This window comes from Bubalus bubalis, chromosome 5, assembly GCF_019923935.1.
Source record: "Bubalus bubalis isolate 160015118507 breed Murrah chromosome 5, NDDB_SH_1, whole genome shotgun sequence".
In the NCBI taxonomy this organism is placed as follows: domain Eukaryota; kingdom Metazoa; phylum Chordata; class Mammalia; order Artiodactyla; family Bovidae; genus Bubalus; species Bubalus bubalis.
Window position 1 is genome coordinate 14,469,827 of NC_059161.1, and position 15,071 is coordinate 14,484,897.

General features: G+C 39.8%; 1 long non-coding RNA gene across 1 annotated transcript; it reads right to left on the reverse strand.

The window, feature by feature from the left end:
* Positions 1-302: 302 nt before the first annotated feature.
* LOC123333633 lies at positions 303-7,743 on the reverse strand. Its single transcript, XR_006551048.2, has 2 exons — positions 7,686-7,743; positions 303-1,522 (listed from the first exon to the last, which is right to left on the reverse strand). It is a non-coding gene; the product is annotated as an uncharacterized LOC123333633 (long non-coding RNA).
* Positions 7,744-15,071: the final 7,328 nt, after the last annotated feature.

Genomic DNA, 15,071 nt, shown 5'->3' on the forward strand with positions numbered 1-15,071 from the left:
TCTTCCTGACCCAGAAATCGAACCCGGGTCTCTTCCATTTCAGGCAGATTCTTTACTGACTGAGCTATCAGGGAAGCCCATGAAGAATATTTCTTTAACTGTTTCGACAAAAAGAAATTAATGCATAATCATTTCAAAGCTCTGACTTTAAAGTTTCCATGCTTGTTGATATACTGGAGAAAAGACATACTTAGTGGACATCAGAATTGAGAGCCAGATTAACTGATGAAGCATACATACAGTTCTGCATCCAATTCTGGAGCTAATAAAACCATTCTGTCATGTCTGATGGATGCTTGAACAGATTTTCGGGTTTTGAAAGTCTCAAGTTAAGCTTCTAGTTTATTCCACTAAATCTCCAAGGCTTTGTAAAAAATGATCTCTCATATCTTCACTGCAAGACTTGAGTATGAAACTCTCCAGCAGGAAAACATCCTTAGAGCCAGGTATATTTTATAATCAATTATGTGTCCACATTACCTGAATATAGAAGACCAATGCTGAAGCTGCTTGAAAATAACAGTAGGAAAATTGGTGGCCAGTGGAAAGCCCCAGAGATGGGGCACCAATTTACTACAGACATTCTGATGAAAGAGGAAAGTTATTTGTCTTAAAGGAAAACTAGAGTCAGACATGGCAAATCTATTGGCATTAAAACCTAAAACTTTGCCTATTTTAAAAGAATTACACATTTTTAAAAACAGATGTTACTTTTTAGAGTATTTTTAGGTTTTTAGAGGAGAGAGAGAGAGTTCCCATATGTCCCTTCCCCCTACACATATGCAATTTCCCCACAAGTACCGCACAATAGAATGATAATGTATGTTGCCACTGATGTACCTGAACTAACACATCCTCATCACCCAGGTCCATAGACTACATACAGGTCCGTAGACTACATACACACATACTACATACATAGACTACATACATACATGCTACATACAGGTTTGGACAAATGGATAACATGTGTGCACTATTGTAGTATCATACCGCACAGTGTCACTGTCCTAAATTCCTCTGTGCTTCAACTATTCATCTCTCTCAATCGCCGGCATCTACTGATCCTTTTACTGCCTCCACAGTGTTGCTTTTCTCCAAAATGTCATCCTCCATATGTAGCCTTTTCAGATTAGTTTCTTTCACTTGGTAATATGCATTTAAGTTTCCTCCATGTCTTTTCATGGCTTGATAGTCCATTTCTTTGGAACCACATGTATTTTTATTTGACTTTCTTCCATAACTTAGAACTGTGGTTTCCATAGTTGGAGGAAGAGTTTCCATTTTACAAATTGGTAAACATAACATATTGGAGTAGGTAAGCCCTGGACTTAGAGACAGCAGTCATGGGTTCAATTTGTTCAGCTCTGCAATTTACTAGAATGAGACCTTGGAGAAGTCCCTTAACCACTGAGGAGAGTGCAGACTGGACATAAATAGGTTTAATTGTATGTGAGGAAACTTGGCTTAAGGTTGTGCCTGAAAGGGGTGTCCCCGAATGAGTGACGTCCCACTGACCCAGCTGTAAAATGAACACACATAAGAAACAGGGAGTTACTAAGTTTGAGGAAATCAAAATCATAAATAAAGATCATAAAACTGCTGTTGAATTCTAAAACAAATTCCAGTTACCCTCATACAGTGGAACAAAATGTAGCCAATGAAAATCATGATTTAGGGTATGGGACATTTTACTAATGGGGGATCACACTCATAAATAATCCCAGAGGGAACAGAGATATAAAGATTCATACCCAGAATTATACTAAATCTGTTGACCATACATGGGGTCATAAATAAAGGCAGCTAAAGAAATATACCAAAATGTTTATCAGTGCTTACCTGTGGTTAATAATTATAATTGTACTACCCAGGGTTTCAGCAGAAAAGAGATGAAACTCTTAAACTAAATAATTTAAGGAGAGTGGAACATGTATTAAGGGACTATTAGCAAGATACGGGGCAGAATGGTACAGGCTTCCGGAGCAGACCCCATTCCTGGCCTACATGGTAGGGGCTGGAGGAGGAAGTGGTTTCCTGAACGTATAGAGAGAATTCTATAAAGAAGGCTGTTTGGTAGGAGCTGTGCCCTTCAATCAAGGTGCACAGACAGCTGGCAGCAACCCTGCAGGGAGGAAATAAATAACCCAGCCTCATTCACACTGGCAAAACCCAAGGGGGAGTCAGAAGACAATGCGGTCAGGCTCCTAGGCACTCAGTAGCATGGAGAAGGATGGATCTAGAGAAACAGAATGATTTAATTCTTTTTTCTAAAATTTGAATTTTCTATGTTTTCTCCAATGAGTGTGTAAAACATGTATTTCATAGATTTACTTTTTTTTTTTTTTGCACCTGTAGCATTTCAAGTTTGTCATTCTTTGCAACGGTTTGGATAAAAAAATAAAATAAAACAGGGGCGTGGGTCAAGAAAGCTTGAAAATAAATAAGAGGGAAAATAAAAAATTACAGAAAGGTAACATGAGGAGCAATACAGGGAAATATAAAAGACACACTTGGTGGTTAAAGAAAATAGATGTCTGAGTGTTTCTGCGCCAGTTCCACACATCTTATGCTCTTTAAGGACTAATAGTCATAGAAGTAATAGTAAATTTTTTCATTTGATTTATTTTAAAAAATTTTATTAGAATAATAGCAATTTTTAAGAGAACATTTAGGAGACCTTCTGGCATCCGCTTTGACATACCGTCAGCCCTGAATGAAAACACTGTTTCAGAGCTGCCAAGGTCCTTTTTCAGCATTCTGAAACCATTTTGTCTTCTCCTGTCTCTGATCTAAACACATCTGCTTTCAAACCCCAAACGGTCATTTTGCAAGTGGACCAGATCAAGTGCAATCCAAACCTAGCAGATCTTACAGATGGGGCCAGTTTCAGTATCAGCAGATGTCAAACCGAGCAAATCATTGTCACTGGCTAATGGCAAGCAGATGAAGTCAGAAATAAATTGTGGGGTCTCCACTTCCTCAGAGCTCAGTTCTGTAAGCTAACACTGTTTTTCAAAACTCCCCAGTGTGCATCCAGATGCCTGTGCCGATTCAGTAAAGGGCAATGAACAATCTAGGAGTCTGGTCCCCAGCAAGGATTCCCGGGTGGGGGCACAGCTCCAAACGGCTTCATCCGAGTGAGGCAGGCAGGGTCACCTGAGTTTATTTCTCCCATCACAGTCTGGTCTGTGGCTGCTCCCTTAGCAACCCTGTGGCTGCTGCCAGCAGTCATGGGAACGGGAGTTATGACCTTTGCCTCAAACTGCAAGCCTGAAAACAAAAGCCACAGCACCTCCACAGCCTTGGCAAGGTCTAATTTATGTCTGAGTTGCCTGGCTGTAGATTTCAGACCCAAGGCAGCCCCTGAGTAAGGTAGGTAGGGGCTAGTCCATTAAAAGGGTGGTGGGAGCGCCAGGAAGTCCAAAGCAGATGTCCAAACCTAATCGAGTAGAAACCTAAGAGCAGACACAATCAATGCCAGTTTTGGCAGGCCTGTGGCTCTTAATTAAACAGACCCCTGACCTGACACTACAATCAATGTTGGAGAAATGAGGGTGGTTCTGAAGAAGCAAAAGCATGTCTGAATTGCAAAACTTCAAATAAACTGTGGAAACTATCGGAATGGAGTGTTAGCTGATAGGTACCTCTAGAGATTTCAACCCACTAGGATTTTCTAGAAATAGTTGATTTAAGGGAAGCTGGGGAAGCACATTGTATAAGAGTTTCCTTAGTGCAACTTAACTTTCCTATTAAGGAAAACAACTTTAGTAATTTGCATTGAGCCATTTATACGCAATCAAGAGTTAGTCTTCTCTTCAATGGCATATAAAAATAGAAAGCATAAATGTCAGAGCTGGAACAGACTCTAGATAGCACTATTTTTACTTTGTTAAGCAAAGCAACCCCTTTTTAAAGAGATAAATCTTGCATACAACCTGAACATACCTAGAACAGATGAGAGAAATGTTTTATTGACATAAATGTATAAGGCAGAAATGTATAACATTTCTGCCCAATGCTGCAAGTTTAGTCACTATGAACAAAGAGGTTTTTTGGATGAATGTGATCAGGATTTTGAGAGATGACTTGAAGACTTGTATCAATTTTAGAATTTAAAGGGTTTTTTTTGGTATTTTCTTCGCAACTGCGTTTGAAGGTGATGACAGCGATTCTCATAGATAAATTGCTGCTGGTGGTGAGGATGTTTTTGTAACAGCATTTTTTTTCTGCAACCATAGGGCATTTTATTGAATAAAGCAAATGAAATTTCATTCCGAAGTCTTCATTGAAGCAAGTTAACATTGGCAATATTTTAAGAAGCTGAAGTCTCCAAAGAGTTAAAATATCTTTTTTAAATGACTGTGATAAAGATAGCTAGCTGGACTCAACAAAAATCATCTCTCTTTCCTTTCCTTTCTGGGTACACAGTTCAGCCATGTTTTCCAGCCTTCTTTGTAGTTATCTGTCTGAGATTTACCTAGCGAAATGTGAGTGGAGCTGATACACACCACTCCCAGACTCTGCACCTGCAGACTTGTCACAGGCAACCCTCCAACCCTCAACAGCCTGCTGGCTGGAAAGGACTCCAAGGATCCAGTGAGGAGGATGAGGCCACAAGACAGAGGAAGCCTGGGCTCTCCAAGGACCAAGCAGAAGGCCACTTGCAGATCAGGAACAGTTTATTACACTTGGAAGAGCAAGGACTAAACTTTAACTGTGTTCGGCAAGTAAGCTTTAGAACCTTGTTATGACAGCCAGCATTATTTACTCTTAAAATATAATGGTTAACGTAAATATGCAAATAATATTTGAATCAAATATTTACAGGACTGCTGAAGGACCTATCTAGAAGCCATGGTTTGAGAACTAGAACTTTGATCCAAATTTCTGTAGAAAGGTATGTTTTCTGTGGTACAGGACAAAAACAACCCTTACTCAAAGCCGCCAAAACATCAGGAGGGCTTTTAGTAACTGGTGAGGACACTAATACGATCAAGATAGCTTCCTTTTCTGTGCAGTACTGTGGGAGACTCAAGGCTCCATTCCCTCTCAGCCCAAATCATTATCATCCTGGCACACCTTCATAAATCTCAAAGGACCTGCCATACTTGGGGGCGTAAGTTAGAGCAGGACTTCTTTCTTCTAAAAGATTCCTATACCAGAGGGACACCTTCTCTGCCATACTACTTTTAGTGAATTAGCCACAATAAGACAGGAAGCTGGAGATAGCAAAAGACCAGCAAACTCAGAGAAGATTAAACTTCAAATTCCACACCCACTTCTTATTGAGGCATGGCCTGCCTGCCTGGTAAGTCACTTCAGTTGTGTCCGACTCCTGGTGACCCTGTGGACTGTAGCCTGCCAGGCCCCTCTGTCCGTGGGATTTTCCTGGCAAGAATACTGTAGTGGGTTGCTGTGCCCTCCACCAGGAGATCTTCCTGGTACACAAAAAGCTGTATATATTTAATGTATACGTGTTGTTGAGTTTAGAAATAAATATAAAACCATGAAAAGAATCACTACAGTCTATGCCAGAAACCTATCCATGACCTCTAAAAGTTTCCTCCCAACATCTTATTCTTTATGTTTTATATGTATGGACTGTTGTTTTGTTTAGTTGTTCAGACATGTCTGACTCTTTTGCAACCCCGTGGACCATAGCCTGCCAGGTTCCTCTGTCCATGGGATTCTCCAGGCAAGAATACTGGAGTAGGTTGCCATTTCCTTCTCCAATATATATGGATAAGAAAAATTAATATAAAATCTTCCCTATTAGCAAATATTTATATGTACAATACAGTATTGTTAACTATAGACACTGTGCCATACAATAGATCTCCAGGACTTACTCATCTTGCATAACTGGAACTTTGTACCCAAAGCCCCTCAGTTAGAGAGCGAGGAAGAGAGGAGTTCACTCTAATTTTTGTTTCTGAAATAACTCTAGCTGAGAAAAAAATTACAACAATTCCCATACTTCCCATTTTCCAATCCTCAGTGATATGAAGGGACAGGAATCTAGATGTTTAACTTTGCTTAGTGCTATTTTTTCCCTATAAGATCAGAAAAAGCCTTTACCAAGAATTGTACAAAGGTAGCAAGATACAAGAAATCTATTATATGTCTTTATACTAACAATGAAATATCAGAAAGGGAAAGTAAAGAAACAATTCCCTTTAAAATCTCATTAAAAAAAATACTTCAGAATAAACCTGACCAAGGAGCTGAAAGATTTAAACACTGAGAACTATAAAACATTGATAAAGGAAATTGAAAATAGTTTAAAGAAATGGAATGCTATCCCATGCTCTTGGATTGAAAGAATTAATGTTTAAAATGGCCATACATCCAAAGCAATCTACAGATTTAATGTGCTCTCTATCAAATTACCCATGACATTTTTCACAGAACTAGAGCAAATTTCATACCATTTATATGGAACCATAAAAGACCCAGAATTGCAAAAGCAATCCTGGGGGAAAAGAACAATGCTGGAGGCATAACCCTCCCAGATTTCAGACAGTACTACAAAGCAACAGTAATCAAAACAGCTTGGATTTGGCACAAAAACAGACATGTGGGTCAATGGAACAGAATAGAGAGCCCAGAAACAAACCCACACATCACAGGGAATTAATCTTCAGAAAAGGAGGCAAAAATATACAGTGGAGAAAAGACCATCTCTTCAGCAAGTGGTGTTGGCAAAGCTGAACAGCCTCATGCAAATCAGTGAAGTTAGAATGCACCCTCATACTGACACAAAAGTAAACTCAAAATGGCTTAACGACTTAAATATAAGACATGACACCATAAAACTTCTAGAAGAGAACATAGGCAAAAGATTCTCTGTCATAAATCATAGCAATGTTTTCTTAGTTCAGTCTCCCAAGGTAATAGAAATAAAAGCAAAAATAAATAATTGGGACCTAATCAAACTTATAAGCTTTTGCATAGCAAAGGAAACCATAAATAAAATGAAAAGACAACCTACAGACTGGGAGAAAATATTTGCAAACTATGTGACCAACAAGGGCTTAATTTCCAAAATATAAAAACAGCTGTTAAAATTCTATAATGAAAAACAAACAACCCAATCAAAAAATGGGGAAGAGACCTAAACAGACATTTATCCAAAGAAGATACACAGCATGGCCAGTAGGTACATGAAAAGATGTTTGACATTGCTAATTATTAATGTAAATAAAGCTGTAATAAGGTATTACCTCACACCTGTCAGGATGACCATCATTAAAATGTCTACAAATAAATGCTGGAAAAGGGTGTGGATAAAAGGGAACCCTCTTACACTCTTGGTGGGAAATTAATTTGGTACAGGCATTATGGAGAACAGGATGGAGGCTCTTCAAATTAAAAATAGAGTTGTCATATGTTCCAGCAACCCCACTTCTGGGCATATATCCAGAGAAAACTGTAACTCGAAGATATATGTACCCCAGTATTCATAGCAGCACTATTTACAATCGCCAGGACACGAAAGCGACTTAAATGTCCATCAAAGATGAATGTAAAAAGAAGATATGATATATTTACACAATGGAGTAGTATTTAACCATAAAGAATGAAATAATGCCATTTTCAGCAACATGGATAGATCTAGAGATTGTCACGCTGAGTGAAATAAACCAGAAAGAGAAAGACTAATACCATAAGATACCACTTACAAAGTGAAGTCACTCAATCGTGTCCAACTCTTTGCAACTCCATGGACTATAGCCCACCAGGCTCCTCTGTTCTTGGGATTCTCCAGGCAAGAGTACTGCAGTGGGTTGCCATTTCCTTCTCCAAGGGATCTTCCTGACCCAGGGATCAAACCCAGGTCTCCTGCACTGCAGGCAGACGCTTTACCCTCTGAGCCACACCATGTGGAAACTAAAATATGATACAAATGAACTTATTTACAAAGTAGAAACAGACAGACATAGAAAACAAACTTATTATTACCAAAAAGGGGTTGGGGGGGAATAAATTAGGAATTTGGGATTAGTAGATACAATCTACTATATATAAAATAGATAATAAACAAGGTTCTACTGTATAGCACAGAAAACTATATTTAATATCTTATAATAAATCATAATGGAAAAGAATATGAAAAAATATATATAACAGAATGATTTTCTTGTATACCAGAAACTAACACAATATTGTAAATCAACTATGTGTGTGTGTATGTGTGTGTGTTAGTCGCTTAATCTTATCTGACTCTTTGCAACCCCATGGACTGTAGCCTACCAAGCTCCTCTGTCTGTGGAATTCTCTAGGCAAGAATACTGGAGTGGGTAGCCATTCCCTTCTCTAGAGGATCTTCCTGACCAAGGAATCGAACTCAGGTCTCCTGCATTGCAGGCAGATTCCTTACCGTCTAAGCCACCAAGGACACCCCAAATCAACCATACTTCAATCTGTACATACTTGTACAGATGTGCCAATGGCCAGCTCAGCTAGAACACCTGCCAACTCAGGGCTCTCCTTGGGCATTTCTTGGGATAATCCTTTGTTATCCCACCAGAATTTCTGCCTTGAAAATTTTTTTCTGGTTTAAACAGAAAAGGCAGTATGAATACATCTTCCGCCTCCAAATCCTCTCCCTATGTAAGGTTTATTTTTTTTTTTAAATAATGGTTTCAGAGGGAAGGAAAGGGCAGAACAACCCAACCAAACACACACAAGCATTAACACTCCTCAACTATCCTCAACTCAGAAATAAAGCACTGTTGATTGAGCTCATTCCAGAGCATCCCAATATGTACTGAAAGGAAACAAATCAAGAGGGAGAGGAAATGCCTCGGAGAACAGGTTGTGATGAGCTTCACCGCTGTGTGCTCTGGCAAAAGCAACCTAACCAGACAAACACCAGCCTAGAAATAATGGCAGTTATTCCCAAGAAAGTGTCACCACTTTCTCTAGTGGACTGGTTTTCTTTATTTGGCTATCATTATTTTCCAAAGGTCTTGTTATTACATTTAGAAAGAAACCAGAAGCTAGAATTGAGCAGGGACCATTATGGTAATAGCTGCTCTGAGTCCAGCCTTGAAGACAGGTCCACAGAGTTAGTCAACTCCCCCGCCCCTCCAGTTAAAACATCCCTCTCAGTACAAAAAAAGGATGCAATTTTTAGCCACAAAAAATATATATATGCTATTGTGATAAAAAAACTCTAATTAGCTGTCTGGGGGGAAAGAAGCTCTGTTGTAGAATCATAAAGGAATGTTAAAAGCTCAATGTGTGAATATACTATAAATGCAGAAGGAGGCAAGACGATGAAACAGACACTAAATGCCACCAGAAAAGTAATTTGCAAATATTTCTTTGTGATAAAGTTAATGCTTCTTTTTTAAAAAAGTTGTTCTTTGGTGGTATAAATAACTAGAAATGCAAAACAAAGACATTCCCAGAGATTTTTAAATGCTAATCAAGCAAGCAGTTTTTATATAATATAAAAGTTAACATTGAGAAAAAAGAAGAGAAAGGACAAATGTAGTAAGTAGGAAATTTTTTCTTTGAAATATTGAGATGAAAATCCTTTCTTGTAATTTCTGCACAATACAAATTGCATGTAAACAATATTTATGATAATTGATAAATTTTTATATACTTTTAGGAAACACAGCCCCACATTTATAGTCAATTTGCCTTCTGGAAAGTCTTATTGGGAGGAAGTGTTATACCCACCCAAAGCCTCACAACCTGTTTTACCCCTTTTAACCCTGAATGTCACACTTTACAGACTGAAAACAGACTCTGTCACAAAACAGCTTAGTTATAAGATTTCTAAATGCTTCCAGAAAATCCAGGGGATGATATTTTCAAGTTAATATCTTTATAAATTTGGTGCTAAACTGTTACTGAAAAGTATATATCATATTCTGACTTTCCCTAAATACAGATTCACAAAATAAAATTAAATCTATGATTTCTTACAGCCCTCTAGGAGTATATCCCCATCCCAGAATCACAGCAAACAATGGCAGACTCAAAGCTCTAACAGAAACTTTATTTGCAAACCAGGTTTATCTAGGATCCCAACACCAGATCATTCAAGGCCTAAGGAAATTGAAGTTTGGTTAGTAGGTTTTTGTTATACCTATCTTATTGTTCACCAATCATTCATGGGTGACACTTCACTTAACAAATATTTACTGCACACTTGCTACACGTAAGGTGCTCTTTTAGGCACTGAGGTTAGGGCAATGAGCAGTGTCCACCACATCCCTTCTGTCCCAGCGTTTACAATCTAAACAAGAAGTAAGGCTGAAGAGAGGACAAGGAAACGTTTTTCAACTGGAGACACTACTGGCGTTTGAGGCCAGACTATTATTTGTGCTGTAAGGTTATCCTTTAGTGGCAAGGAGCACATTATCACTAAAAGCTGCCTGAAAAATTCCATGGACAGAGGAGCCTGGCAGACTACAGTCCATGGGGCTGCAAAGAGTGGGATAGGACCGAGCAAGCATCCACACACACACTACTAAAAGCCAAGATCAGCTCCTAGTCAAGGGTGTTAACTAAAAACATCGCTCCACATTTCCAAATCTTTCTAAGGGTAAGAGATGACTTCAAAAGTGCTTGGATGAAAAAAAGAAGCTTTCTGTGTAAGATATAAACTCTCCAATCTGGGAAGGTTTCCCAAATTCAAGACAACCTAGGAAATCAGAAGCAATCCTAATAGAGGTTGACCCTAAAAGAAAGGAAATGTTTTACTGCCAAACTTATTTAGTATTTCCTAGCATTTCTTATTCATTCTGCCCTTGTGCTCCATCTCAGGAATTGAGAAGAAGGGCAAAAAGACCAACCTCCAGTCTAGGAACTCCTGAAAAATAATAGATAAGTATAAATTCTGTTTGGGATTTGTATTTGCTTTTTTGGGTACAATCTGTTTATTTGTAGCAATTCTAACATGCTCTGAAGCAAAAGAGTTATGCTTTGAAATAGAAGAAAAAGTTTTAGCAACTAGATCTCTAAAACAGAATATTGTAAACCACTTTGATTCATTTAATTCTTAAAAGCTATTTGTTATAAACACTGCTGAATTAGAAGTTTTATGCATCCATTCCTCCAAGTTTTAGAGTTAGTAAGCTAATGTTTGCTCTTTTGATAAGTGACCTTCAAATACAATATCCTGAAATTCAGACTCTCAGGCATATATTCATTTTGAACATTTGTGAATTAATTTATTTGTTAATGGAAGGAGACATATAGGCAAATTTGTTCTTAAATGCATTCTTCTAATGAATAACAAGGGCTATTTATATTTAAGAAGTTCATTTGGTTTTGCTTTGCTTTTGAAGGTTTGTTTTGCTAAGAAAAACATCTAGAGCACTGCAGTGGTTTCAAAATGCTTCCCACAAATTCTTTGACGCTCCTCTCTTTAAGAAGTGAAGCTTAATTCCCATCCCCTTGAGTGTGGACTGGACTTAATGACTCACATCTAGTGCATAGCATATGGCAAAAGTGTGTATCTTCCTCAACTAGCTCATAAAGGATGTTGTGGCTTCCTTATTGCTTACTTGTCTCGAGTCAATCATTCTGGGGGAAGCCAGATGCCATGTCATGAGGATACTCGAGCAGATCTATGGAGAGATCTACCTGGTGAGGAATACTCCTGCCAGCAGTTGTGTGAGCAACTCATCTTAGAAGAAGATCCTCCAGTCCCAGTCACACCTTCAGATGACTGCAGCTCCTGCTGACATTTTGAGTCAAACCTCATGAGACACTGAGCCAGAACCATCTAGCTAAGCTACTTTCAAATTCAGACCCATAGATTCTGGGGACTAAAAATGTTTGTTGTTTTAAACTGCTATGTTTGGAGGCAATTTGTTTCTCGTTAGTAGATAAGTCATGCAAGTTTGTACTCTGATCATCAGGTCTAAATAAAAACCTAAAGTCCAAGGCTATTTTTAACTCTCCACATCACAAACAAGTGTAACTCAGAAGTCAGTATTAGCATCTACTGTTCAGATATCTAGATCTAATTGACTCTGCTCAGAACCCTGTGAGTTCCATAGCTGTGGACTCCGAACTCCACTCTGTGGCATCATTCTGGACACAGTACTGACCCTTGCTTTTTAGACCTCTTTTTCCACCTAACTTCCCTGGTGGCTCAGACGGTAAAGCATCTTGCTTACAATGTGGGAGACATGGGTTCAATCCCTGGGTTGGGAAGATCCTCTGGAGAAGGAAATGGCAACCCATTCCAGTACTCTTGCCCGGAAAATCCCATGGACAGAGGAGCATGGTGGGCTATAGTCCACTGGATCGCAAAGAGTTGGACACAACTGAGGGACTTCACTTTCACTTTTCCACCTAACCAGAGAATACCAAGACATTCTTTCCAAAGAAATACAGTGTCCTGTATTTCTTTGGAAAGGAATTGAGGTAAATACAAATTTCTCTACTTTATCATTCAATATTTTATTAAAGTTTAATGCATGAACTTATAAACTCTGAACCAGACTAATATCAACATATCCTAAAGTACCAGACCCATTTAATGGAATAACACTCCCGTGCCACAAATTTTTAATGTGTGTGATAGACAGCTTCTAAAATGGCTGTTAATGATCCCCACTTCCAGGGTATTCATGCCCTGGTATAATTCCCTCCCCTGAGTGTGGAGAGGACCTAGTGACTTGCTTTCTTACAAATAAAATGTCACTAAAGTGATAGGATGTCCCTTCTGAGATGAAGTTGCAGAAAGAGTCTGGCTTCTGTCTTGCTTATCCTCTCCTGTTCTCTCACTTTCTCATCTGATGAAAGCCAGCTGCCATACTGTGAACTGCCCTGTGCCAAGGTCTATGTGGCAAGGGGTAGAGGGAGACCTTCAGATAACAACCAATAGTAACAGAGCTGATTGCTACACAGCAGTCAGTCTAACAGCTCACAAAGAGCTAAATCCTTCCAATAACCACACGGGTGAGCCAGAAAGCACATTCTCCCCTTGTCATACCTCAAGACAACTTCAGCCCCTTGGCTGCAGTCTGGCCCCTCAAGGTGTAAGGATAATAAATGGTTGTTATTTAAGCTGTTAAATTTGGGAGTAATTTGTTATGCAGCAATAGATAACTAATAAAATATGGGAAAAGAAGAGCTTTAAGATATAAATCATAAAGTATATGACAGTTAAGTGTTTCTGGAGTATACCTAGCATTGTTGGCACAAAGTGCTAAATAATTATTGAATAAGACTTAGTAATGTCAAAGCTTAAATTATTGGATGCAAATTTACCCAGGTATAACATGTGTTTTTTTCCCTATGGTAGTTTCCCAGATTCATCTTTGTCATCCTCAAGAGACTGAAATGAGCCTATAAACATGGTTATAGGGTCTTAATGTGCTTTTCTGAAAAATCAAATAGTGAGGAGTGGCCAAGATGGCAGAGTAGAAAGACCCTGAGATCACCTCCTCCAACAGACACACCAAAATTACAACTCTTTATAGAGCAACTATTGATGAGAAAAACAAGAAGATTAGCAGAAAAGATCTCCTACAACTAAAGATATAAAGAAGGAACCACAACGAGATAAGTATAAGGGCAGAGAGGAGATGTAGCCAAGACCCATGTCACTGGGTGGGCAACCAAGAAACGGGATGACGATTCCTCACAAGAAGTGAGGAATCTGATCCCCACATCGGGCTCCCCGGCCCAGAGACCCTGCATGAGGAAGATGATCTAGAATGCTTGGCTGTGTTTGGCCAGGAGGGCTTACTTTTGGGATAACCAGAGAGATGTGGGAAATAGAGACTACACTCTTAAGGGGTCCACACAAAATCTCACATACTCCAAGACTCAGAGCAGGAGCAGTAATTTAAAAGAAGCCAGGGTCAGAACCATCTTCTAATCTTAGAGAGCCTCCCAGAGAGGCAGGAGGCACCTGGAACTCACTCTGGGGACATGGACACTGGTGGTAGCCATTTTGGGGAGCTTGTTTTTACCAAGAGGACATTGGTGCTGACAAGCACAATTCTGGAATTCCCTCTCTAGTTTATCAGCATTGAATCCAGTTCCATCCACCAGTTTGTTGACACCAGGACTTGTGTGCCTTAGGCCAAGCAACTAGCCAGTCAGGAACATGGCCACACATACCAGCAGGCAAGCTGAATTAGACCCCCTGAGCCCACAGCCACTCCAGAATATGGCTCTCTTCACCAGAGGGCCCAATATCAGGCCCTGTGCAACAGGGCCCCAGCATTAGCCATGGGAACCCCAAAGCCCTGCATCCAGAAACCACCAGGGGCAGGCACCAGCCCCAGAATCCCTGGGCCTTGTTGCCTGCCATGTTAGGACCCCAGTGCACCCACCAGCAGGCTGGCACCAGCTCTGAAACACCTTGACCCCCTAGTCAGCTGCCTCGGGATCTGGCCTCAATCACCAGTGGGTGGACACCTTGGACTACATAACAGCCAGTCATGTCAGGAGCTGGCTTCACCGCCATGTAAGCTGACATGAGATCCAGGAATCCCAGGCCTGAAACTACCTACCATGAAACCTGGCTCTACCAACCAGTGGGCCAGCACTATCCTTAGGGCCCCCACATCTCTGCAGCCATCAGCCTAGTGACCTGGTCCTACCCACAAGTGGCCAACAGCCTCTGCAAAAGACAGGGCCTGGAAACCAACAAGACTAGGGCCCAATGCTTACCAGACCACACACAGTACTCAGCCCACCACAAGAGAAAGACCCACACAGCCCACATACAGAGCATCCCTAGAACATATAGCTCTGGTGCCCAAAGAAGACTGCACTGCTGGGATATAAATGGATATATACATATGCGGTATATGTGTACAATGGAATATTATTCAGTCCTAAAAAATAATGAAATCTTGCCATTTGCAACAACATGGCTAGCCCTAGAGGGTGTGATGTTAAATGAAATATGTCAGACAGAGAAAGACAAATACTGTATGATTTCATTTATATGTGGAGTCTAAAAAAAACAAGTGAATAAACAGCAAGACAGAGTTATAGAAATAGACAAAAAACAAAACAAAACAGGTGGTTATCAGAGGAGAGGGACTTCCCCAGTAGCTCAGTGGTAAAGAATCCAA